This window comes from Chiloscyllium plagiosum, chromosome 15 (genome assembly GCF_004010195.1).
Source record: "Chiloscyllium plagiosum isolate BGI_BamShark_2017 chromosome 15, ASM401019v2, whole genome shotgun sequence".
NCBI lineage: Eukaryota > Metazoa > Chordata > Chondrichthyes > Orectolobiformes > Hemiscylliidae > Chiloscyllium > Chiloscyllium plagiosum.
The window spans coordinates 58,816,082-58,841,603 of NC_057724.1; positions in this window are offsets into that span (position 1 = coordinate 58,816,082).

A 25,522-nucleotide genomic window follows, 5' to 3' on the forward strand; every position below is an offset into this window, starting at 1 on the left:
GTAACAAAAGCAATACCTAGCAAAATATACAAGATTTGGACATGAAAGATCTTGTTATGTATATTTGGTCCTTGTAAAATCTGTGCATAAACACAGGAGTAGGGACTGGAATGTGAAAGCTTAGAACAGTAGTGTTACGTAATTTGTCCCTTATTAATTCATAAATTGAAAAAAAATGTGTGGGACATTTTTGGCTACTCTGAATCTCCAAATGAAAGCAATTTCTGAGAGGTTGTTAGCTATTCATTTTTGTTGTAAAATAGAATGCTATAAAAGGTTTTGATTTGTTTCGGGATTAGCTCCAGCAAGAACAAATTCCAGAAAACTTGTTATCACTAGAATAGGATTCAGACAAAGGAATTCTGAATAGATTGTAGTTTTCATGTTTGCTGCACTGGTCTATATGCTCTGCCTATACTTGGAATTTCTGAAATGAAATGAAGGTTCATTGTACAGTTTCATCGTGCATTTGTGTTCAGTGGTAAGCACTGCTGCATCACAGTGCCATGGACTCAGTCTCAATTCCAGCTTTGGGCAACTGTCTGTGTGGAGGTTACTCATTCTCCCCATGTTTGCGTGGGTTTCCTCCGGGTACTCCAGTTTACTCCCACAGTTGAAAGATGTGCAGGTTAGGTGGATTGGCCATGCTAACAGTATGCAGTGTCAATCGTGTCCACTGCTGTGCAGGCTAGGTGTATTAGCCATGATAAATATGAGGAAAGGAGTCAGGGTGGCAGGCTGGGTCTGGGTGGGATATTTTTCAGAGGGTCAGTGCAGACCAAATGAGGCAAATGGCCTTTTCCACACCATAGGGGTTCTAAGTACAAAATTGTAGAATTCTTTACCTGTCTTGGTCTTGCCTCCCTCCTATTACCAACAGTTTTCACTTGGCAAGATCTAATCACAAATATTTGATTATCTCTTCCTCATTCACCTTTTTGGCTCTGGTGATTATTTATTTTATGGGACTTAACCTTTTATCTAGGTTCACCAACTGAAGAACAAGACATATGGATAAAATAGTAGATTCAAACTCTAAATGCTGATTGTTTTCCAGAAGAAAGGAAACAAACTATGAAGAACAATTATTTCATTTGCCACAGCTAGAATAAACAATATATTTCATTAAATGCATTGACTGTTCAAAGTTCGATAACATTAAAGAGTACAGTTTTTGATCCAAGGTAAAGCTCTGTAGAACCTCGAACTTACAGTTAGGTTCTTTAACCACAAAATCATACCTTATCTACTGTTAAGTACAGTTGCTGTTGTGTGGATTAGACCAGATGGAATTTAGGGTCTTTGCAATTTTACACATTTTATGACTCCTTCGCTGCTAAAAAACGTAACTGGTTAAATTGACTAAAAAGGCTAGGGAAAATATCTGCATTAAAGGACGGATGACCATGAACTTAACAGAAGCTAGTTTGTTAATACCAGTAGATGGTGCTAAAATGTATATTTTAAGAAAGCATTTCAAATATTTTTGAAATCTTGAGCTGTCACAGGAAGATAAATTGAGATGCATTAGCTAATTGCTGAGTGGAACAAACACAAATATATTAAAATCAGGGTGTTTTCTTTAAGATGGAATTACTATAGACTAATAGTATGAGTGATCTTATAATTTGGCATTGCAAATATTTTGCTTTCCACTCACATAGAAAGAAGGAAAGAAAATAATTGCATTTATATAGTGCCTTTCACAACCTCAGGCCATCCCAAAGTGCTTTGCAGACAATAAAATACTTATGAAGAGTTATGTTGCAGGTATAATTTAAGGCAGATACTGACCAGTTGAGTTGCTAAAGTATTATATAATTAATTTCTTTGTCTAGAAAGCCTGACTAAGGTATTTTCATTGCAAAGTAATTCTTTAGCATTACCTTTACAATTTCTAATGTTTGCCAATTATTGAGAAAAAAAATTAACAAGGTTGAACAAATGTATTTTTGCTGGGAGTGTGTGGTGGGTAAGTGAGCAAACTTTCCACGCATCTTGAGAATATGGCTCCAACTGGATGATAGGAGATGAGTTGCCATTTTAAATTAAAAACAAGACTGGGGTTGGAAGCCTAAGATTTGCCACCTTACAATAACAACATTGTGCCGGTGGCTTAAACAAGCAGAGATGATGACTTCTGTCCCTCAGAAGCAGGGTGTCCAACCTTGACTGCTGTCAAATAGTCTGACCAGCAGTTCCAACAGTGTCAGCGCACTGTTCTGGCCACTGAGGGTACTGCAAGCAGTCTCAAAAACAGGAGCACAATGGATCTTGAATTCTGATCTGGGAGTTATGGGTAGAGAGGGAATCAGGCACTTTAAGGAGTGACCATTGCCCATTCCTTTGCCTGTCCAACTGTGGTTCTCTGACTCTGGGCTCCATCTCTACCTATCATTTACTCCTCTCCTCCCACTGATCTTCAGCATATATATATATCACTTTTCTTAGCTACAGTCAGTTCTGAAGAAAGGTCATTGGACCTCAAATGTTAACTTTGCTTTCTCTCCATAGATGCTGCCAGATCTGCTGAGTTTCTCCAGCAATTCCTGTTTCTACTTTAGGAAGTGGCTGAGTTTTGGAGACTAGGAAAAAGTGGGATACTATTTTTGGGGCAGTGCCTCCTTCGAAAAGACTGCCCCCACTCCCTGCCCCACTTCAGATGATGACAAAGCAGTTGCCTGCCTAACCACATCAATTACATTATAGCAGCAAGTGTAACATTGGAGTTTATTGGCTTGTTAACGAACTCTGTTGACCATTATTTTCTATTTAAATGATGGGCAGGCGATTAATTTTAGGGCTCACCTATCTACTGTGTTATAGAAAACAGGTATTTTGACATTAAGTTCATGGCATGACAGTATCAGGCTGAGCTTTACAGGAATCAGAAAATCTCATGTCAGGGTGGCTTCCTGATGCAACCCAGTCTCCAAGCAATTTGGTTGGCACTGGTGTCTGTTCAATGGACCATAGCATTTCCCTCCCCTCTCCACAGCGGCAATTAGATAATTATTATCAATTAAGTGCATGCTTTGTTGTAAATTAGTGATACTTTCATCATCCCCTGTCATAGCCATGATTTAGCAGCTGCACTACACTTTTGACAATTGAAAAAGTCTTCTGAGAGTGTCTCCATGTTGTGATCCCCTCACCATCTCCCATCTCCATCAGCAGTACTCACCTTTCAGCCAGCCACTCGGTGCCTCCTGTGGTGTAATTGGCCTTCCCTTCCATGGAATTTGCCTGGCATCCCTAATTGGAGAGGACTCCTAAGAAGGCCAAATGCAAATTTGCCAGCTCACAGAATGTGAAACTCAAACCACTTTTGGGGTCTGGTTTTAGAAATGTGCCTACTTGCTGAAGGTAACGCTCCAAATATGGCAAGTGATCCAAATATTCAGCATCCTTTAAGATAAACCTTGTCAGTTAATTTCTTTTGAAGGTACAATGCAGCACTGAACAACACTTACTAAATCAGGTTTGCTGGAACATTCATCCAGCTGATGGAAATTTGTGGCATTCCGTAGAACTTACTGTACAAAACGAGACCATTTGGTCTAACTAGTCTGTGTTGCATAGGAAAGAATGGCATTAGATAAAAATGAGGCAGACCATATGCTTGTCATCTCCTATGCTGGCCTATGTTGGTGTTTGAACCACATAAGCCATTTTTCTGCAGCTAACCTAATAGAGTATCCTTTCATTCTCTGCTCCCTCACGTACTCACCTTCCTCTTAAAGGAATCTACTGTTATTCACCTGAATGATTCTAATTGATATGGCTTTGTGCATGGGAAATCATGTCTCACTAACTTGACTGGTTGTTTTGAAGAAGATTGATGAGGGCAGAGTGGAGGATGTTGTCTATTTGGACTTCAGTAAGGTGTTTTATCAGGTTCTGTTGATAAACTGGTTAGCAAGGTTAGATCATATGGAATCCAGGGAGAACTACCCATTTGGATACACTTCAGCTTCAGACTCAAAATGTTAGCTTGCTCTCTCTCCATGGATGAGGTCTGATGTCCAGCATTTTTTGTTTCTATTTGGATACAAAATTGGCTCAAAGATAGGACACAGAGGGTAATGATGGAGGGTTGCTTTTTAGACTGGAGGCCTGTGACCAGTGGTGTGCCACAAGGATCGGTGCTGGGCCCACTGCTTTTTGTCATTTACATAAATGATTTGGGTGTGAATATAGGAGGTACGGTTAGTAACTTTGCAGATGACACCAAAATTAGTGGTGTAGTGGACAGTGAAGAAGGCACCTTAGAATACGCGGAACTCAATCAGTTGGGCAAATGGAGCGAGGAGCGCCAAGTGGAGCTTAATTTAGATAGATGTGAGGTTCTGCATTTTGGCAAGGCAAATCAGGGCAGGACTTATACACTTAATGGTAAGGTACTGGGGTGCGTTGCTGAATAAAGAGACCTTGGGGTGTAGTTTCATAGTTCTTTGAAAATGGAGTTGCAGGCAGACAGGCTTGCGAAGAAAATGTTTGGAATGCTTGTCATTGGTCAGCACATTGAGAATAAGAGTTGGGAAGTCATGTTGCACCTGTATTGGTTAGGTCACCTGTGGAATACTGCGTTCAACTCTGGTTTCCCTGTGTTAGGAAAGATTTGAAAGGTTTCAGAAAAGATTTACAATAATGTTGCCAGAGTTGGAGGGTTTGAGCCATAAGAAGAGGTTGAATAGGCTGGGGCTATTCTCCCTGGAGCATCAGAGGCTGAGGGGTGACCTTATAGAGGTTTGTAAAATCATGAGGAGCATGGCTAGGATGAACAACCAATGTCTTTTCCCTGGGGTCGGGGAGTCCAGAACTATAGGGCATAAGTTTAAGGTGAGAGGGGAAGGATATAAAAGGGACTTAAGGGGCAACCTTTTCAAGCAGAGATTAGTGTGTTTATGGAATAAGCTGCCAGAGGAAGTGATGGAAACTGGTACAATTGCAACTTCATAATTCCTGGGAGTCCATGATAACGTTGGACTGTCTCAATGATGGTCGTCTCAACATTGGCTTCAATGTTTTCCTATCAATGAAGTTGTGAAAATCAGGATCCTTTCCTTTTTGCCTGATTCCGTGCAGTCAGGTAACTTGCCAATATTCATTATCCAGCCTTTGTGTGAAGAATATATCCTGGCACCTTCCCCTGCCACCGCAGGAACTGTAAAACCTGCGCCCACACCTCCTCCCTCACCTCCATCCAAGGCCCTAAAGGAGCCTTCCACATCCATCAAGGTTTTACTTGCACATCCACTAATATCATTTATTGTATCTGTTGCTCCCGATGCGGTCTCCTCTTCATTGGGGAGACTGGATGCCTCCTAGCAGAGCGCTTTAGGGAACATCTCCGGGACACTCGCACCAATCAGCCACACCGCCCTGTGGCCCAACATTTCAACTCCCCCTCCCACTCTGCCAAGGACATGGAGGTCCTGGGCCTCCTTATCACCTTCATCCCCTCCCCCACTCACCTATTGTACTCTATGCTACTTTCTCCCCACCCCCACCCTCCTCTAGCTTATCTCTCCACCCTTCAGGCTCTCTGCCTTTATTCCTGATGAAGGGCTTTTGCCCGAAACGTCGATTTTACTGCTCCTCGGATGCTGCCTGAACTGTTGTGCTCTTCCAGCACCACTAACCCAGAATTTGTGTGAAGAATGGCCACCAGCAGGAGCTCATAGAATTCTGTGCTGGGTCTTTGAAAGAGCCTTTCAATTAGTCCCAGTTGACAGTTTCTTCCTCACCATGTTTTTCTTTTTCAAATGTATGTCCACTGTCCTTTAAAACGTTACGATTGTACCTGCTTCAAACAGCAGTAGATTCCATATCATCGCAAAATATTGTGTTAAAAATGTTTTCTTTATCTCCGCTGTTATGTTGTCAATTATCTTGAACCTATGCCCTTTGGTCATTAACTCTTCGGCTAGAGGAAACTGTTATTCCCTATTTGCTCATCGATATCCTCATCAAGTTGAGCATCTCTATAAAACTTCCTCTGCTCTTAGGAGAACAATCACATCTTTTATAGTCTCTCCACATAATTGAAGCTAATTAAGCAATCATTAACTATGTAAGATAAAGCTGAAATTAACAATTAAATTCATGGAGAAATTTGCCTGAAAGGAGATATCGGCTTGCATGAATGGGTTAAATACTTATATGTAACAAATACCTTTATCATTATTTCATATAAAAAGACATTGTCTAACAGGGTGGCTTCAGGATGCACAGGAAACAAATTACTCCTGGCCACGTGATTTGATTCATTGTTACTTTTAGGAGCTAAAACAAAAGACCTTCATTATATTGGAATTTGACTGGAAAGGAAACACTGTAATCAGTTCATGCTAAAACGTACCAGTATTACTCCAGTTGGGAAATTACAAGGCCTCTCAATTGTATATCGAGTAATGGATCTAAAATTTTGGAAGGGTACTATGGAAATTATAATTATTTAATTGGAGTTATTAAAAGTACAATAAACATGCACATTTCAGTTGCAACGGCTCCCCAAAATTTGGCCTTACCTGCATTCAGTGCCTTGAGATAACAACCACGCATTCATTATTCCACTTTGTATTTTTGAAAGGTAAAGATATATTTCATAATTTACAGAATTTTAACCTAATTTTTACATAATTTCCACTCTCATTGGCCTCCCATATCATTTCCAGATGGAATAGCTGGGGTTGTGATCTGTTTTTTACTATCTGCCAAAACTGGTTTAAGCTCTTGCCAATTCTCAGTTTTGATTTGATCGCTCGGAGGTGTGGAAACGTGGCTCCTGTGTGAGCACCGTTGATTTTCATTTTTTAAATATGGAACATCCAATCATTCCTTGAGCTGCTGTACTATTAGTCAGGGTTAATTATGTGCATCTTCCTCCACTGTCTCTCCTTCAAATGCACTGTTCTCCACTGACTCCACTTCTACTAGCAATAGGCTGTCAGTTTGTCTCCAAGGGTTTCTCCTTCTCGGCTCCAAGATTTCTTGCTAGGCCACCACCTACTCTCAGCCTATACACCAGCAATGACATCCTGCCTCTTTGATTTGTTAAACAGCACTGTACTATCTAAATATCTGAAGCCAAATTGTACACACGTTTCCCCAGCTACCATCCAATTGGCATAATGCAAACCATGCATCTCCTCTCACAAGCTTTCCATCTCAGGAACTAATTCTATCTCCTGTCATTGCTGAGCCCAAATTGTCTTTCCATTACCACTTACAGAGTCATGGAACCATATACCATAGAAACAGACCCTTCAGTTCAACTAGTCCATGCCGAACATAATCCCAAACTAAATTCAAGTCACCTGCCTGCTCCTGGCCCATTTCTCTACAAACCTTCATGTACTTATCCAAAAAGTCTTTTAAATGTTGTGATTGTGCCCACAACCACCATTTCCTCAGGAAGTTCATTCCACACATGAACCATGCTCCATGTAAAAAAAATGTGCCCCTCACCTTACCAGACATTCAGCTAACTAAGAGGAAATGTTTGGAATCTATAATCAAGGATAGAGTAACTGAGCACCTCAATATTTTCAGTTAGTCAGGGAGAGCGAGCATGGATTTATAACAGGCAGGTCAGACTTGACAAACTTCATTGAATTATTTGAAGAGGTGACTAATGTAGTGGACTGGAGAATATCTATGGATGTTGTTCATGTGGTCTTCCACAAGACATTTGATAAAGTTCTCTATAAAAAGCTGTTAACAAAAGTAGACACCCACAGATTTGAGGGCAAATTACTGACATGGCTGGGAAATTGATTGATTGGCAAGCAACAGAAAGAAGGGATAATGGGTAGGTACTTAAACTGGCAGGGGGTTACCAGTGATGTCACATAAGGATGTGTGTTACAGCCTGAATTATTCACATTATTTATTAACAACTTGGATAATAGCATAGAAAGTCATATATCTAAACTTGCTGATGATACAAAGTTAGGCAGCATTATATCAATGTGGATGATATGATAAAATTAAAAAGGGATATTGATAGACTTGTGAATGGGCAAAACGGTGACTAATGGAGTTTGATGTAAGCAAGTGTGAGGTTATCCATGTTGGACTGAAAAGAGATATATCAATGTACTTTCTAGATGATATGAAGTAAAATACATGGATGCCCAAAGAGACTTGAGAGTTCAGCTGAATTGATCATTAAAATATCACAAACAGGTGGAGAAGCTAATCAGGAACACTAATGGAATTGGGGCTTTCTATCTAGAGGACTAGAGTATAAGGATGCAGAGGTTATGCTGCAGTCACACAAAACCCTGAGGAGAGATTATACAAAGAGACCTGTTTTCTCTAGAATTTAGAAGTTTCTTTTCTCATTCATGGGGTGTGGGTGTCACTGGCTGGCCAGCATTTATTGCCCATCAAGCTGCTTTCTTGAACTGCTGCAGTCCATGTCCTGTAGTTGACCCACAACATTGTTAGAAAGAGAATTCCAGTATTTTGACCCAGTGACAAGGAAAATCGGTTTATTTCCAAGTCAGGATGGTGAGTGGCTTGGAGGAAAACTTGCAGGTTCTGGTGTTCTCAAGTATCTGCTACTCTTGTCCTTCCAGATGGAAGTGGTCATGGTTTGGAAGGTGCTGTCTGAGGATCTTTGGTCAATTTCTGTAGTACATCTTGTAGATAATACAGACTGCTGCTACTGAGCATTGTAAGACCATAAGACTATAAGACATAGGAGTAGAAGTAAGGCCATTTGGCCCATCAAGTCCACTCTGCCATTCAATCAAGGCTGATGGACATTTCAACTCCACTTACCCGCAATCTCCCCATAGCCCTTAATTCCTCGTGAGATCAAGAATTTATCAATCTCTGCTTTGAAGACATTTAACATACTCGTCTCCACTGCATTCCATGGCAATGAATTCCACAGGCCCATCACTCTCTGGTTGAAGAAATGTCTCCTCATTTTCATTCTAAATTGATCCCCTCTAATTCTAAGGCTGTGTCCACAAGTCCTAGTATCCCCATAATAGAGGGAATGGATGTTTGTGGATATGGTGCCAATCAAGCAGGTTGCTTTGTCCCGGATGGTGTCAAGCTTCTTGAGTGTTATTAGAGCTGCACCCGTCCAGGCAAGTGTTCCATGAACTGTGCCTTGTAGATGGTGGACAGGTTTTGAGGAGTCAAGAAGTGCAGTATTTCTATTCTCTGACCTGCTCTTGTAGGTACTGTGTAAATTTGGCAAGTCCAGTTGAAATTCGGGTCATTGGTGACCCCAAGAACCTTGATAGTGAGGGATTCAATGATGATAACGCCAGTGAATGTCAAGGACAGTGCGTGTGTATGATTGTCTCTTATTGGAGATCATCTTTATCATTTGTGTGGCGTGAATGTTACTTGCCAGTTATCAGCCCAAGCCTGGATAATTGTCCAGATCTTGTTGCATTTGAACATGGACTGTTTTAGTATTTGAGGACATGGGAATGATGCTGAACATTGTACAATCATTGGCAAACATCCCCACTTCAGACCTTATACTGGAGGGAAGGTCATTGATGAAACAGCTAAAGGTCATGGGCCTAGAACACTACCCAGAGGAACTCCTACAGAAATATCCTGGAGCTGAAATGACTGACTCCCAACAACCACAATCATTTTCAAATGTGCCAGGTATGACTCCAACCAGTTGAGAGTTTTCCACTGATACCCATTGAATCCATTTTTGCTAGGGCTCCTTGATGCCACACTCAGTCAAATGTGGCTTTGATGTCAAAGGCTGTCACTGTCATCTTTATCTCTGGAATTTAGCGCATTCATTCAAGCTTGAATCAAGGGTTTAATGAAGTCAGGAGCTGAGTGGCCCTGGTGGGTCCCAAACTGGGCAGAACTGAGCAAATTATTGCAATGCAGGTGCTGTTTGATAGCACTGTTGATGACACCTTCCATTACTTTACTGATGATTGAGAGTAAACTGATGGGGTGGTAATTCTGTGTGGAATGGTCTGCCCCAGAGGGCAGTGGAGGCCCAGTCTCTGGATTCATTTAAGAAAGAGTTGGATAGAGCTCTCAAGGATTGTGGAATCAAGGGTTATGGAGATAAGGCAGGAACAGGATACTGATTAGGAATGATCAGCCATGATCATATTGAATGGTGGTGCAGGATCAAAGGGCAGAATGGCCTACTCCTGCACCTATTGTCTATTGTCTATTGTAATTGGCTGGGTTGGATTTATCCTGCTTTGTGTACAGAACTTACTAACATATCACATTGTTGAGTAGATGCCAATATTGTAACTGTACTGGAAGACCTTGGCCGTGAGAGTGACACGTTCTGGAGGGACAACTTCAGTTCTGTTGCCGGAATGTTGTCAGCCTTTACAGTATTCAGTGTCTCCAACCGTTTCTTGATATTACATGAAAACTGGTATCTGTAATGCAGGGAATTACTGGAGGAGGCTGAGATGGATTATTCACTTGGCACTTCTGGCTGAAGACTGCTGCGAATGCTTTAGCCTCAGTTTTTACCCTGATGTGCTGGGATCTTCCATTATTGAGGATGGGGATATTTGTGGAGCCTCCTCTTCTAGTGGGTTGTTTATTCACCATTCACCATTCACGACTGGATGTGGCAGGATTGCAGAGCTTAGATCTGATCCTCTGGCTGTGGGATCAATTAGCTCTGTCTATCACTTGCTTTGAAAGTTCATGCCTAATACCGTCAAAGTTAGCCTTCCTCCAATTTAAAACTTTTAATTTTTAGATCTGGTCTATCTTTTTCCATCACTGCTTTAAAACTAACAAAATTATGGTCACTGGCCCCAAACTGCTCCCCTGCTGACACCTCAATCACCTGCCCCTGCCTTATTTCCCCAGAGAGGGTCAGGTTTTGCACGTTCTCTAGTAGGTACACCCACATACTGAAGCAGAAAATTTCCTGGAACACACTTAACGAATTCCTTTCCATCTAAACCCTTAACACTATGGCAGATTTTTGAAGTAGTAACAAAGAGGATGAATGAGGGCAGGGTGGTAGACATGATCTATATGGACTTCAGTAAAGCGTTCGATAAGGTTCCGCATAGTAGACTGGTTAGCAAGGTTAGATCTCACGGAATACAGGGAGTACTAGTCATTTGGATACAGAACTGGCTCAAGGGTAGAAGACAGAGGGAGGTGGTGGAGGGTTGCTTTTCAGACTTGAGACCTGTGACCAGTGGTATGCCACAAGGATTGGTGCTGGGTCCATTATTTTTTGCCACTTATATAAATGATTTGGATGTGAACATAGCAGGTATAATTAGTAAGTTTGCAGATGACAGCAAAATTAGAGGTGTAGTGGACAGCGAAGAAGGTTACCTCAGAGTACAATGGGATCTTGATCAGGTGGGCCAATAGGCAAAGGAGTGAAAGATGGAGTTTAATTTAGATAAATGCGAAGTGCTGCATTTTAGAAAAGCAAATCCGGGCAGGACTTATACACTTAATGGTAAGGTCCTGAGGAGTATTGCTGAACAAAGACACCTTGGAGTGCAGGTTCATAGTTCCTTGAAAGTAGAGTTGCAGGTAGATAGGATAGTGAAGAAGGCGTTTGGTATGCTTTCCTTTATTGGTCAGAGCATTGAGTACAGGAGTTGGGAGGTCATGTTGCGGCTGTACAGGATATTGGTTCAGCCACTTTTTGGAACTTTGTGTGCAATCTGGTCTCCTTCCTATCAGAAGGATGCTGTGAAACTTGAAAGGGTTCAGAAAAGATTGACAAGGATGTTGCTAGGGTTGAAGGATTTGAGCTATAGGGAGAGGCTGTATAGGCTAGGGCTGTTTTCCCTGGAGCATTGGATGCTGAGGGATGACCTTATAGAGGTTTATAAAACCATGAGGGGCATGGATAGGATAAAGAGACAAGGTCTTTTCCCTGGGTTGCGGGAGTCCAGAACTAGAAGGCATATGTTTAGGGTGAGAGGGGAAAGATATAAAAGCGATCTAACGGACAACGTTTTCATGGAGAGGGTGGTACATGTATGGAATGAGCTGAGATGGAAATGTGTTGCTGGAAAAGCGCAGCAGGTCAGGCAGCATCTAGGGAACAGGAGAATCGATGTTTCGGGCATTAGCCCTTCCTCATGGAATGAGCTGCCAGAGCAAGTGGTGGAGGCTGGTACAATTACAGAATTTAAAATGCATCTGTATGGGTATATGAATAGGAAGGGTTTGGAGGAATATGGGCTAAGTGCTGGCAAATGGGACTAGATTAATTTAGGATATCTGGTCGGCATGGACGAGTTGGACTGAAGGTCTGTTTCTATGTTGTACGTCTCTCTGACTCTATGTCTTGTGGCTTATGCTGTTTGACATGCAAGTAGTCCTGTTCGGTAGCTTCACCAGGTTGACATCTCATCTTCAGGTATGCCGGTGATGCTCCTGGTATGCTCTCCTGTACTCTCCATTCAACAAGGATTAATCCATTGCCTTGTTGGTAATGATTGAGTTGGGGATATGTGGTTGAGTGGGTAGATAAAGATGAACTATTTCCACTAGTTGGTGATTAAATTAGATTAGATTCCCTACAGTGTGGAAACAGGCCCTTCGGCCCAACAAGTCTACACCAACCCTCCAAAGAGCAACCCACCCAGTCTGACTAATGTACCTAACACTATGGGCAATTTAGCATGGCCAATTCACCTGACCTGCACATCTTTGGACTGTGGGAGGAAACCTACGCAGACACAGGGAGAATGTGCAAACTCCACACAGACAGTCCCCCGAGGCTGGAATCGAACGTGGCTAACCACTGAGCCACCATGCAGCCCCTAATTCTAGAGCTAGGGTGCATTGTCTAGAAATTAGGGCAAGACCATTCAGGAGAGATGTTCAAAAGCAATTCAATATACAAAGGAGGTTAAGGTTTGGAACTCTTTTCCACAAATGGAAGTGGATAATTGTTCATTTGAAATCTGAAATTGATTAAATTTTGTCTCTTAACAAAAGGGACATAGGTCAAGGTCAGGGACATGGTGTTCGCTCATTGATCAGTCATGATTATATTGAATGGCAGAGTATGCTCAAGGGCTGAATGGCCCACTCCTGTTCCCATGTTCCTATGAGCTGAGCCTCAAACACCACATTCTTACAACCATCCAATAGGATTTTCTAAGCTTGGTTTACAAATGTTTAAATTATATATCCATTGAAGAAAATGCAGCAAAGCATTTAACAAACATTTAAATGCTGAATATTCTAACATAGAATGGGAGTGATGTATAGTTTTATAAGATCCACTCCCGTTATGGGTTGAGGTGAGGATGAAAATCAGCCAGGTTTCCTGTTCTTGCAAGAAAGTGAACCCATGAGGATATTGATGACTGCAGGAGCTTGGAGATGATATTCACCCTCTCTCTCCAACTGAGATATGGGGACTGTCAGTTCACATAGAAATGCAAGAAAACCCTGGATTCAAGTCTCACCTATATCAGAGGTCTGCAATTCTGGTCTCCTTCCTATCGGAAATATGTTGTGAAACTTGAAAGGGTTCAGAAAAGATTTACAAGGATGTTCCCAGGGTTGGAGGATTTGAGCTATAGGGAGAGGCTGAACAGGCTGGGGCTGTTTTCCCGGAGCATCAGATGGTGAGGGGTGACCTTATAGAGGTTTACAAAATTATGAGGGGCATGGATAGGGTAAATAGACAAAGTCTTTTCCCTGGGGTCGGGGAGTCCAGAACTAGAGGGCATAGGTTTAGGGTGAGAGGGGAAAGATATAAAAGAGACCTAACTAGATTGGGTTGGGATATCTGGTCGGCATGGACGGGTTGGACCGAAGGATCTGTTTCCATGCTGTACATCTCTGTGACTCTATGACTCTATGAGCAGGTTGTCCAAAAATAAGAAGTAGTCTTGTGATGGACTGATAGTCTCCATTATCTCTGGGCTAAAAGATTTGGGCTCAAGAGTATGTCATAACATGTCTGAACAGTTTGATTAAAGACTTTTTTTTAATAGCCAAGTGGAGAGGAGAGCAGACACACGAGCTATTAATATGTCTAAAATAGCAATGTAAATTATTCAAATGAGTGGAGTAATTGGAATCAAAAATAAGAATGAATTTAAACACTGCATTTTTTGGTGTATATTCTAGGTTTGCTCTTGGATCCTGAAAGATGATGCCAAATTATCTAAACACGTGACAAAATAATATTTTTCTCAGACTTTCACAAAATCCCCATTTATTCTAGCAATGAGTTGTACTCCATTCTATCATGCACTTGATGACATCCACATCGATGGCTGAAGAAAAGTTCTGTATAGTCTCTTTATATCTTCAAGCCACCACAAAATAATACATATAGAAAACTGCTGCAATTATAAATAAAAACAGAAATTGTTGGAAATACCCAGCAAGTCTGACAGCATTCCTTCTGTAATTATATTGCTTGAAGACGCTCAGAGCTATACCTCATCGTTTATTGGCGATGTGTGAGTCATGTTGAGTTTGTTGAAATGTAGAGTCATAGAACCATAGAGTCATACAGCACAGAAACAGACCCTTCAATCCAACCAGTCCATGCTGACCATAATCCCAAAATAAGCTAGTCCCACCTACTTTCATTTGGCCCATATCCCTTCAAACATTTCCTTTTCATGTACTTACCTAAATGTGTTTTAAGCATTATTCACCATTTCCTCATGAATTTCATTCCACACACAAACCACTTTCCATGTAAGAAAATTGCCTCTCATGTCTTTTTTAAATCTTTCTTCTCTCACTTTAAAAATATGCCCACTAGTCTTGAAATCACCCATCCACATGAATAGACACCCCTCATTATTTTATAAACCTCTATAAGGTCACCTCTCAACCTTTTACACTCCAGTGGAAAGATTTCTCAGCCTATCCAGCCTCTCCTTATAACTCGAACCCTCCATTCCTGGCAACATATTGGTAATTCTCTACTGAACCGTCTCCAGCTTAATAATATCCTTCCTATAATGGGCTAACCAGAACTGGCGTTTCAGGCATAAGCCCTTGTTCAGGAATGCCCGAAACGTCGATTCTCCTGTTCCTCTGATGCTGCCTGGCCTGCTGCGCTTTTCCAGCAACACATTTTTAAGCTCTGATCTCCAGCATCTGCAGTCCTCACTTTCTCCTAACAAAAACTGGACACAGTACCCCAGAAGAGGCCTCATCAATGTCCCGTACAACCTCAACATAATGCCCCAGCTCCTATAGTCAAAAATGCTGTCTTAACTATCTATATGTGATGCAAACTTCAAAGAATTATGTACCTGAACCCCTCAGTTTTTCTGTTCTATAACACTGCTAAAAGCCCTACTTTGTTTTACCAAAATGTAATACTTTGCATTTATCCAAATTAAACTGGAATTGCCATACTTCAGCCCATTGACTCACTTGACCAAGACCTCTTTGTAATGGATGTAGATTTGCTCGCTGAGCTGTAAAGTTCAGTTTCAGATGTTTGGTCACCATACGAGGTAACATCATCAGTGAGCCTCCGGATGAAGCACTGGTGATATGGCCCACTTTTTATTTATGTGTTTAGGTTTCTAGCCATCAGCTAGCCACAAAAAGACATGACCCACTCTCACAAGTATCTTTACATACAGATGAGGTAGGACACCACTTTGATTGGGACAACACATCCATTAGAGGAAATGCCAAACAGAGACATGCGTGAGAATTCCTAGAAGAATGGCATTCCAACATGCTTCACCATTCCATTGAACCATGATGATCTGACATTCTTCTTGTACACTTGCCTGCCCTTTCCCCATAATCTCTGATTCTCTGGCTGATCAGGAATCTATCTATTCCAGCCTTAAATATAACAACAATTGTGCCCCTCAGCTCTCTGTGGCATAGAATTCCAAAGACTCACAATCTTCTGAGAGAAGAAATTCCTCTTTGTCTCACTTTTAAATTGCCACCCCTTTGTTCTGAGACTATGCCCTGTGGTCATACAATCTCCCATGAAGGGAAACATCCTCTCAGCGTTTACCCTGTCAAGCTCATTAAGACTCCTACATGCCTCAATGAGGTCATCTCTCATTCTTTTGGACTCCTGTGAGTAGAATCCCAACCTGTTTAACTTTTGCTCATAAGCCCTCCATTCCAGGGCTCATCCCGGTGAACCTTCTCTTAACTGCTTCCAATTAAATACCATATTTTATATTATCTTACTACCTTAATATTATCTCAGATAAGGGACCAAGATTACTCACCATTTGCCAGATATGGTCTCACTTGCACCTTGTATACTTGTCGAGAGTGTTGTGATGGAAAAGCGCAGCAGGTCAGGCAGCATCTGAGGAGCAGGAGAATCGACGTTTCGGGCATAAGCCCATCATTCCTGATGAAGGGCTTATGCCTGAAACGTTGATTCTCCTGCTCCTCGGATGCTGCCTGACCGGATGCTGCCTGACCTGCTGTGCTTTTCCAGCACCACACTCTCGACTCTGAACTCCAGCATCTGCCATCCTCACTTTCTCCTTATACTGTTATGTAAGACTTCCTTACTCTCCATACTCCAACCCCCTTGGAATAAGAGTTATTATTCCATTAGCCTTTCTGATTACCTGCTGCACCTGTCTGCTAGCTTTCTGTATTTCATGCACAAGCGCCTCCCCCACAAGTCCTTTTGCATTGCAGCTGTCTGCAGATTTTCTCTATTTAAATAATATTCTGTTCTTTTGTTCTCCCTTCCATAATGAAACACTTTGCGTTTTCCAACATTATACTCCATTTGTCAATTTTTTGCCCACTTGTTTAAACGATCAATATCTCACTGTAAACTATTTGTATCTATTTTGCAACCTGCCTTTCCACCTATTCTTGTATTACCTGCAAATTTGGCTACAGTAAATTTGTTTCCTTCCTCCAAGTTCTTCATATAGTAAACAGTTGTGGTCCCAGCACTGATTCCTGAGAAACTCCATTGGTCACCAATCTGGAAAAGAACCCCTTATCCCCACTCACTGTTTCCTGCCTATTAACCAATTCTCTATCCATATCAATATACTATCTCCGACACTATGGGCTCTTATCTTATGAAATACCTAGTCAAACTTGTTCTGGAAGTTCAAATACAACACATCTACTGGTTCCTCTCTATTCACTCTAATTGAGATTTCCTTGAAAACTTCTAATAAATTAGTCAGCCTTCATTTCCCTTTCATGAATCCATGCTGATGCTGTTTGATTGGGTTGTGATTGTCCAAATGCTCTGCTATTAATTCATTAATAATTGATTCTAATACTTTTCCAATAATGGACATTAGGTGATTAATTACCCATTTCTGCCTCCCTCCCTTTTTGAATAGACGTGTCACATTGGCAGTATTCTAATGCTCTGCTTCTGCTCCAGAATCCAAGGACTTTTGGAAAATTACAACTAAAGCATCCACTATCTTTGCAGCTACCCCTTTTAGGATTTTAGGATGCAGGCCATGAGGACCTATGGATTTAATTGTTTTTGGCCCCATTAGTTTGTCAAATTACTACTTCTCTAGTGATGGTGATGATGCTTAATTCCACCCCTGTATTCTTTAGTATTGATTTAAGTGAGCCGAGATTGTGTATTCAAGTTTCTGATGTGAGTTGCCAACTCTGAATGGACATATTCCGGGAGACATCTGCATAAGCCGCTAGTGTGTCCAGGAAATGTCACCAGTGGGCGATGGGAAGCATCATGAATACCCTCCGTTCTCTATGAGGTCAACAAGTTTTTTTTTAGATTAGATTAGAATTAGATTAGTCAATCTGGGAACACAGTTTTCAATGTTTAGATTAGATTCCGTAGATTATGGAAACAGGTCCTTCGGCCCAATAAGTCCATACCGACCCTCCGAAGAGTAATCCAACCAGACCCACTCCCTACCCTATATTTACCCCTGACTAATGCACCTAACATTATGGGCAATTTAGAATGGTCTGTTCACCTGACCTGCACGTCTTTGGATTGTGGGAGGAAACCCACGCAGACATGGGGAGAATGTGCAAACTCACACAGACAGTCGCCCGAGGCAGGAATTGAACCCAGGTCCCTGGCTAACCACTGAGCCACCGTGTCACAGAGTTTTAAATGCCAAAATTCTGCCAAAGTTAACTTACTCAACAATTCCCGATTGAATTGTTTTGAATCTAACATGATTTGCCATCATTGTGACTGTTCTGAACCAAGTCAATCAAATTTGAACTATAATCTCTATTTGCAGCACAGTCCAAATTTATTTAATGTTAGCTTTATTCCTGGCAAGAGTAGCTGTCTTGTTGCTTACTTAAATGGTCACGTTTCATGGCTGAACATTGGTAGGGAGCATACAGAAGATGTTTGACAACCATTCTTCCTGCATAACTGTAATGGGAGCCTCAATTGACTGGGGAATACAAGTAATTAATATAGCAATAGAAACTAGGCAGGAAATAAGTGCCAATGATCCAGTAAATATACTGGTCTGACTTTTAATATCTCAAAAAACTGCTTAGACCAGGCAGGTGGGAATTAAAATTCCTTTGAGTGATTGGGAGTTGAAGTGTCAGAGCTCTGTCTATTCCTGATCCCATCATACTCCTCTCCCATCAATCACACTTGGGCTAAAGCTCATTTCCTGTACCAGATCCCTTTGTGAAATTTAAACCAGTCCAGGCATAGACAGCCAAAAGCCTAGCCAAAGAGCTCCTGGCTTCTTCTGCCTTAATGCTTGAATTTGATTGAGTGGGGTTGCATAGGAAATGATGTCACATCATATTAATGCCTCGTAATAGAGATTGTAGTTTCTTCCTTTCCTGGTGGTTGATGATGGTGATTTTTGTTACCGATCCAGCTCCATCAGAGTTCTTTCTTCAGTCATGGGGAGACAGAGGCCGATACAAGCAGACATCTGGCCATTCCAGGAGGGATAACAATCCCAATATAAAAATCCCACAAATTTCAGAGACAGAGCTGGAGTGCAACCACATTCTGCACTTCTGGTCCAAACAAACCTCACTTCCCGTGGTCACAAGTTTTCAATAATGCCTTTATAGAAATAATCCAATATTGATAGTCATAATGCAAACTAATTCTAATTCCCAATGTCACTGGTGGACTGCCATGATCTGCCTCTCTTTTTTGTTTTATTCCCTCATGGGATGTGGGTGTCTCTGGCTTGGCCAGCATTTTTGTTTATCCCTAATTGCCCCAAGGCCAGTTAAGAGTGAACCACATTGCTGTGGGTCTGGAGTTATGTGTAGGCCAGGCCAGGTAAGCATGACAGATTTCCTTCCCTATAAGACATTAGTGAACCAGATATGTTTTTCTGAAAATCAACAATGGTTTTATGGTCATCATTAGAGCTTTAATTCCAGATTCTTTATTGAATTCAAATTGTACAATCTGCCACGGCAGAATTTGAACCAGGGCCGAGTTCCTGGGTTAACAGTTTAGAGATTATACTACAACGTCATTGTCTCCACAATCTATCCATTAAATAACACTATGAGGTTCCTTCTCTGCCCAGCAGCCAATCTTTTACTCAATAAACATAGGATAGGCCTGATATGAAACCATTAGCAGAGGTGAGTGGACACATACTTTCATGGCACCTGTCTACTTGCTGGTTTGCTAGCTCTGTCCCAGGCCCAAGCCATTTTGGAGGAGGTTGTGTTGGGGCAATCAGTCAAAACAATTGAAAGGCTAATCGAGACAATTGATCAGAGACTGACTGGATAGTCAGCCTATGGGTTCCTGGTGGTGTTGACATTGCTGTTGGAAGAGGCCTTCTGGTAGCAGACTGGCATTGAGAACAATGCCCTATATAGACTATGGAGTCTGCCCCCCCGCATTCATCTAGTTAAAGCTGCGTTTTCAGGCAAACTTGTGGATAGGCACATCTGATGCTGCGGTGGGCCAGAAAGTGTGAGCCCATTCTTTTATTCACATATTTGATTAGATTATCTACAGTGTGGAAACAGGCCCTTCGGCGCAACAAGTCCACACCGAACCCTCTGACTAAAGCACCTAACACTATGGGCAATTTAGAATGGCCAATTCACCTAACCTGCACATATTTAGACTTTGGGAGGAAACTGGAGCACCCAGAGAATGTTCAAATTCCACACAGACAGTTACCCAAGGCTGGAATCGAACCTGGGACCCTGGTGCTGTGAGGCAGCAGTGCTAACCTCTGAGCCACCATGCCATCCCCGATATAAAGTTGTTATGAGTGTACCACAAAACACAAAATCCTGCCCCGAGTTCCTTCCATTTATTTCTGCATTTGAACTTTCTCCACATTCTCTCTCATTTAACAGCAATTTTTATAGCTCTTTATTTGCAATTTTTGCATTCCTTCTGAGTCTGAGAAAGGTGTTCCATAAACATAAGTATTCCTTCTCTTTCAAAGCAGAGACATTCAGCATTGAACATGCAGAAGGAAATCTTACAGTCTGTGATCACTGGTGTAGACACGCAGCCCTTACACGGTAGTGGCCCATCCTTTCATTCAGATTTAATTAAGTTGCTGTGAGTGTGCCTCAAAATCAAGGCGATCACAGGTGTCATCAAACGTGAAGATTTTACAAGCCTCTGGCAGTAATCTTAGTCAGAGGTTTCAATTATGTTGGGACCTGAGGATTTCACCCAACAGGCATAGAATCATAAAAGAATTATAGTATCCCTAGAGTGCAGATGGAGGCCATTCGACCCATCAAGTCCTCACCAACCCTTCGAAAAGCTTCCCACCCTATCCCTAAACTCCACATTTACCATAGTTAACTAACATACCCTGCGAATCCCTGAACACTAGGGAGCAATTCATTGTTAAAAAGATCTTTTCAGATCCATGATTGGCAATAATTCAGCCAACATCTACCTTTCCAACAGGAATATTGAATACAGATACAAGTCACTGGAAAAACGATGAATAATAGACAATTGGTATGTAGTACTTCAGGGAGAGTTGTCTGAATTTCCTGGAGTGTGTGGAGACAATTTGAAATGTAATATTCAAATACTGATGAGTATTTGCAGATCACCTTGTTTATACTTTGATACTTCTGATACTTTGTTTATTTATTGCTCCACATCTTCGGGCTTATTCCTGAAATGTCGACTCTCCTGCTCCTTGGATATTACCTGACTTGCAGTGCTTTTCCAGCACCACATTTTGTGACTCAGTCCTCATTTTCTCCTTTATGAAGAGTGAGGTAATTATAGATTGAAGAATGAATATTATTTTAAAGAGGCAGCCATTCTGTTCCAACACACATGTTGTTTGGTCTGTTTTAACAGGGGCACAGTTGACTTTGATCTATGTTGGGTTACAATCGGAGGTGGAATGGAGATCACATTTTGTCAAGTGACTTCATACTTGAGTGGATTGAGGTCCTCCTTTGGGAGGCATCTTAAAAGACTAAGGAAACCCTTGAAAGGCTTTCTATTTTTCTCCATAAAAAAATGTTTATCAGATTGGTTGCTTTATACTTCTAAGTTTGAACTTTCCTCTTCATGAACATTAATGTGTTGTTGCCAACAGAAAATAAAACTTGTTACAAGAACCACCAACAGTTTAAAATATTTGGATAAAATATTAAAATGGCCAAAATGAAACTTTACTGCCAGAGAAACTAAAAGCAAGACAACTCCAGCAGTAATGCAAGGCCAGAAAATCTGTCATAGTAATAAATCTGAGACTGGGAATCAGCAAGCAAATTCTTTTGTTGCATTCAAATGCCTTGGTGTCTTTTGAATTCATGGTTGAGAGAGAAGGACTCCAACTGTGCTTGAGTAGACAGCCTAGTTTAAATAAAAAACAAAACAAAACAGTGTACATAGTGGTAGGATAAAAAGGCCAAGTTCTTGTGGAAAATTCAGAGACAGCCAAAAATCCCACAGCCCCGGCCTGATTACTTTACTCTAGTACAGCGTTAACACAAGTGGAACATTTCCTTTATCTGGAATAAGTTGTAACTTTTTTTATTTACTCATGGGATGAGGACATCACTGACTAGGTCAACATTTATTGCCCATTCCTAATTGCCCAGAAGGCAGTTAAGAGTCAACCATATTTCTGTGGGTCTGATTCACTTGTAGGCCAGTCCAGGTAAAAATGACAAGATTTCCTTCCGTAAAGGACTTCAGTGAAACAGATTTATTTTTCCTGACAATCAACAATAGTTTCATGGTCATTATGAGACCATTAGCTCCAGATTCTTTATTGAATTCAAATTCCACCCTGGCAGGATTTGAATGCAGGTCCACAGAGCATTAGTTGAGTTTCTGTATTAATCGGTCTAGTAATAAACCCCTAGACGATTGCCTCCACACATAAACTGCCCTCAAACGTCCATGATGCACATTGTTATCAAGATATGTTATCTGAATATTAATTCAGAATATCATTTATTGAATGCTGTATCTTGAACTTCTTGGAAATAACATTTTGCAAAGCGGAGAAGGAGACTAGTTTCAACAAGGTAAAATGTTGCATGTAAAGACAAAAACTGCCTGACTGGAGAGACTAGACTATAATACTTTCAGAGAGATATCACATCATCCAGATTGTGAATGCAATAAGGGTATTGGATTTGAACATAGACAGTCAGACAGCCTGGAAAGAAAACAGCCTTTAGCCTTTCTCCCTTTCTTTCTCTGATAGTCCACTCATCAAATTTTGAGTGTTGAAAACTCAGAAGAAAATCTCATCACATCCAATCAAAAGGTTCCTTAAAGTATCTCCAGAAAAATAATATTTAGCCAGCCGTAATGAATCCAGGAAGAAATGACAGTGCCAACTGCTTGTATGCAAAGTGACTTCGGCTGCAGGCCAACAGTTGGACAATCTGAATAATTATTTTTCCTGAATTCAACTGTGCTAGGTTAAAGTACTTTTAAGATAAAATCCCTTTTTTCCACAGATATGGATGTTGTGTGTTTTAGTTTTCAAGAAGAGAAGTTGCATTTATTTGGACAGTTTGAAATGTTTGTTGATAATCTTTATGTCATTTCTTGAGTCATTTTTGTTTGCAATAAACTTATTCATTATTCGTTACTCAGGGAACCTGGCTAACATTCTTCTGATGCTGAGTTATATATAATCTGATGTATGGAATTGTCAATATCATCTGTTTTTTAAAATTTCAGCTTTGTTGACAAGTGGAGGGGTGGAGAAAGTGAGGACTGCAGATGCTGGAGATCAGAGCTGAAAATGTGTTGCTGGAAAAGCGCAGCACGTCAGGCAGCATCTAAGGATCAGGAGAATCGACGTTTCAGGCACAAGCCCTTCTTCAGGAAAGTGGAGGAGTGGGACAAGGAAAGGAATAGTTTCACTCCTCCAATCTCAGTCATAACAATATCCTTTAAAGGGACAACATTACCCACGCATTTGAGCAGCACAACTTCTATTATCAGATTTTATAGAGTTTAAAGTGGATTGTAGGTGTGATGGTTAACGAACCATGTGGGGGTAGCAGTTCTGTTTGCACGTGTTTACCCTGCCATTTATTCTCATTTTGTCAACTCGAGGGTTATTCCTTGAACTTAAAAGTCCGAAGTGTTTTAAGTTTAAGTGAAGAAATATTTGATGTTTTCATTGTTAGGAACAACCAAACCCGGGGCCAAGAAATAAATCCTTTAAACTTAGTGATTCTTCAAATGACATTTTATAGGAAGGGTGTGGAGGGTACTGACTGAGAAGACCAACAAACGCAGTGTCCCATCCCATTGCCTTATTCCAATCCTCCAGAATTAAGCCTTTACTATGTGGAAAAGATTGAAGCAGAGTAATGATGTGACAAGATCTGGTTTATCATCCATTTAGGTTTTCGGTTACAAATTTGACCCTGCTTAAAGTATCCTCTACTTCCTCTTGTCCTTACTACAGCAAATACCCACCCCCCCCAACCTGTCCTTTTTTAATACTGGCTGAATTGTGCTGTGTTCTGCAACCATGAGTGACCTGGACATCAGTTTCAGTGTACAATATTGCATGAAGTCAATGAGAATACTTCTTGAAAAAAAAGTAATGATTCATAGACAATCAGATTTTATATTTTATTAGATTGTTAGTTGACAATGTGACCATCTCACTGTATTGCTATTTACATCCTGGAATAATTTCACTGACATTAGATTAGATTAGATTAGATTACTTACAGTGTGGAAACAGGCCCTTCGGCCCAACAAGTCCACACCGACCCGCCGAAGCGTAACCCACCCATACCCCTATATTTACCCCTTACCTAACACTACGGGCAATTTAGCATGGCCAATTCACCTGACCTGCACATCTTTGGACTGTGGGAGGAAACCGGAGCACCCGGAGGAAACCCACGCAGACACGGGGAGAACGTGCAAACTCCACACAGTCAGTCGCCTGAGGCGGGAATTGAACCCGGGTCTCTGGCGCTGCGAGGCAACAGTGCTAACACGGGTCTCTGGCGCTGCGAGGCAGCAGTGCTAACCACTGTACCACCGTGCCGCCCACATGTGAAGGGAAAAATGACATCAAATGGTTCACAACTTTTGATAGGCTTGCTGGATGGAATTTAGGGATTCTTTAGACTTGATAAAGAAGGTAAAGTTTTCAATGAGGGTGAAAATCTCCACAGGTTGAAAAGGAAATTGTGCATGGTTTACAGTCCCCTCTGCAACCCAGTCCCCTCACTCACATCCTGCAGTTCCAAAGTAAAGATGTTTCTTTCCTAATATAAATCACTTGTACAATTTGGCTCCCAAACGTCAGCTCACTGCGCATGATCTAGGATACTGCAACATCCAGTGTCGACTTGTTAGTTCCAAACATCATATATTAAAGACGCAAATGGGCCTTTGTGTGAAGAAGCTTTCCATTCCTAGTCAGGACTGTTTTCTTTTGCACTCTTTCCAATGCTTGAATACTGTAACTACTTTGAATCGAGTGATTTCATCCAGCTGCTCAACTATTAGTGTATGTACCTACTTCAGCTCTACATTTTTGGAAACTCTCTTCCATTTCCCAAACGGACTGATGTTAACAATTTATAACTTAATGACTCTTTTGCGTAATGTCTGAGTGTGAACCTGCTAAACACTGTGCCACACAGCTGCTTGATTCATGTCCCTCCTCCTCTCTTGAGCGTTTATGATTAATTTCTATACTTTATATGCATTTGCAAAATCTATATAGATCTTTCTGTGTAAAAAACATTGTTTGGCCTTGATGATTCAGCATAACTGAACACTAAGGTGTTCAAACATAGATATTTTTCACATTGTAATTTAAAACTGGTGATAGTTAACGCTCCTGTGCATATTCAAAGCCTTGAAATGGCCCATTTTAGCGACACATCTTTACTTTTAAGAAAGCTGTTCAGTAGCAGGACATACTCTATGTTCTAAAGTCTTCACATTTCTGGATTACCTCTTTGTTCCTGTAATAGAGTCATGAAGTCATAGAGATGTACAGCATAGAAACAGACCCTTCGGTCCAACCCGTCCATGCCGACCAGATATCCCAACCCAATCTAGTCCCACCTGCCAGCACCCGGCCCATATCCCTCCAAACTCTTCCTATTC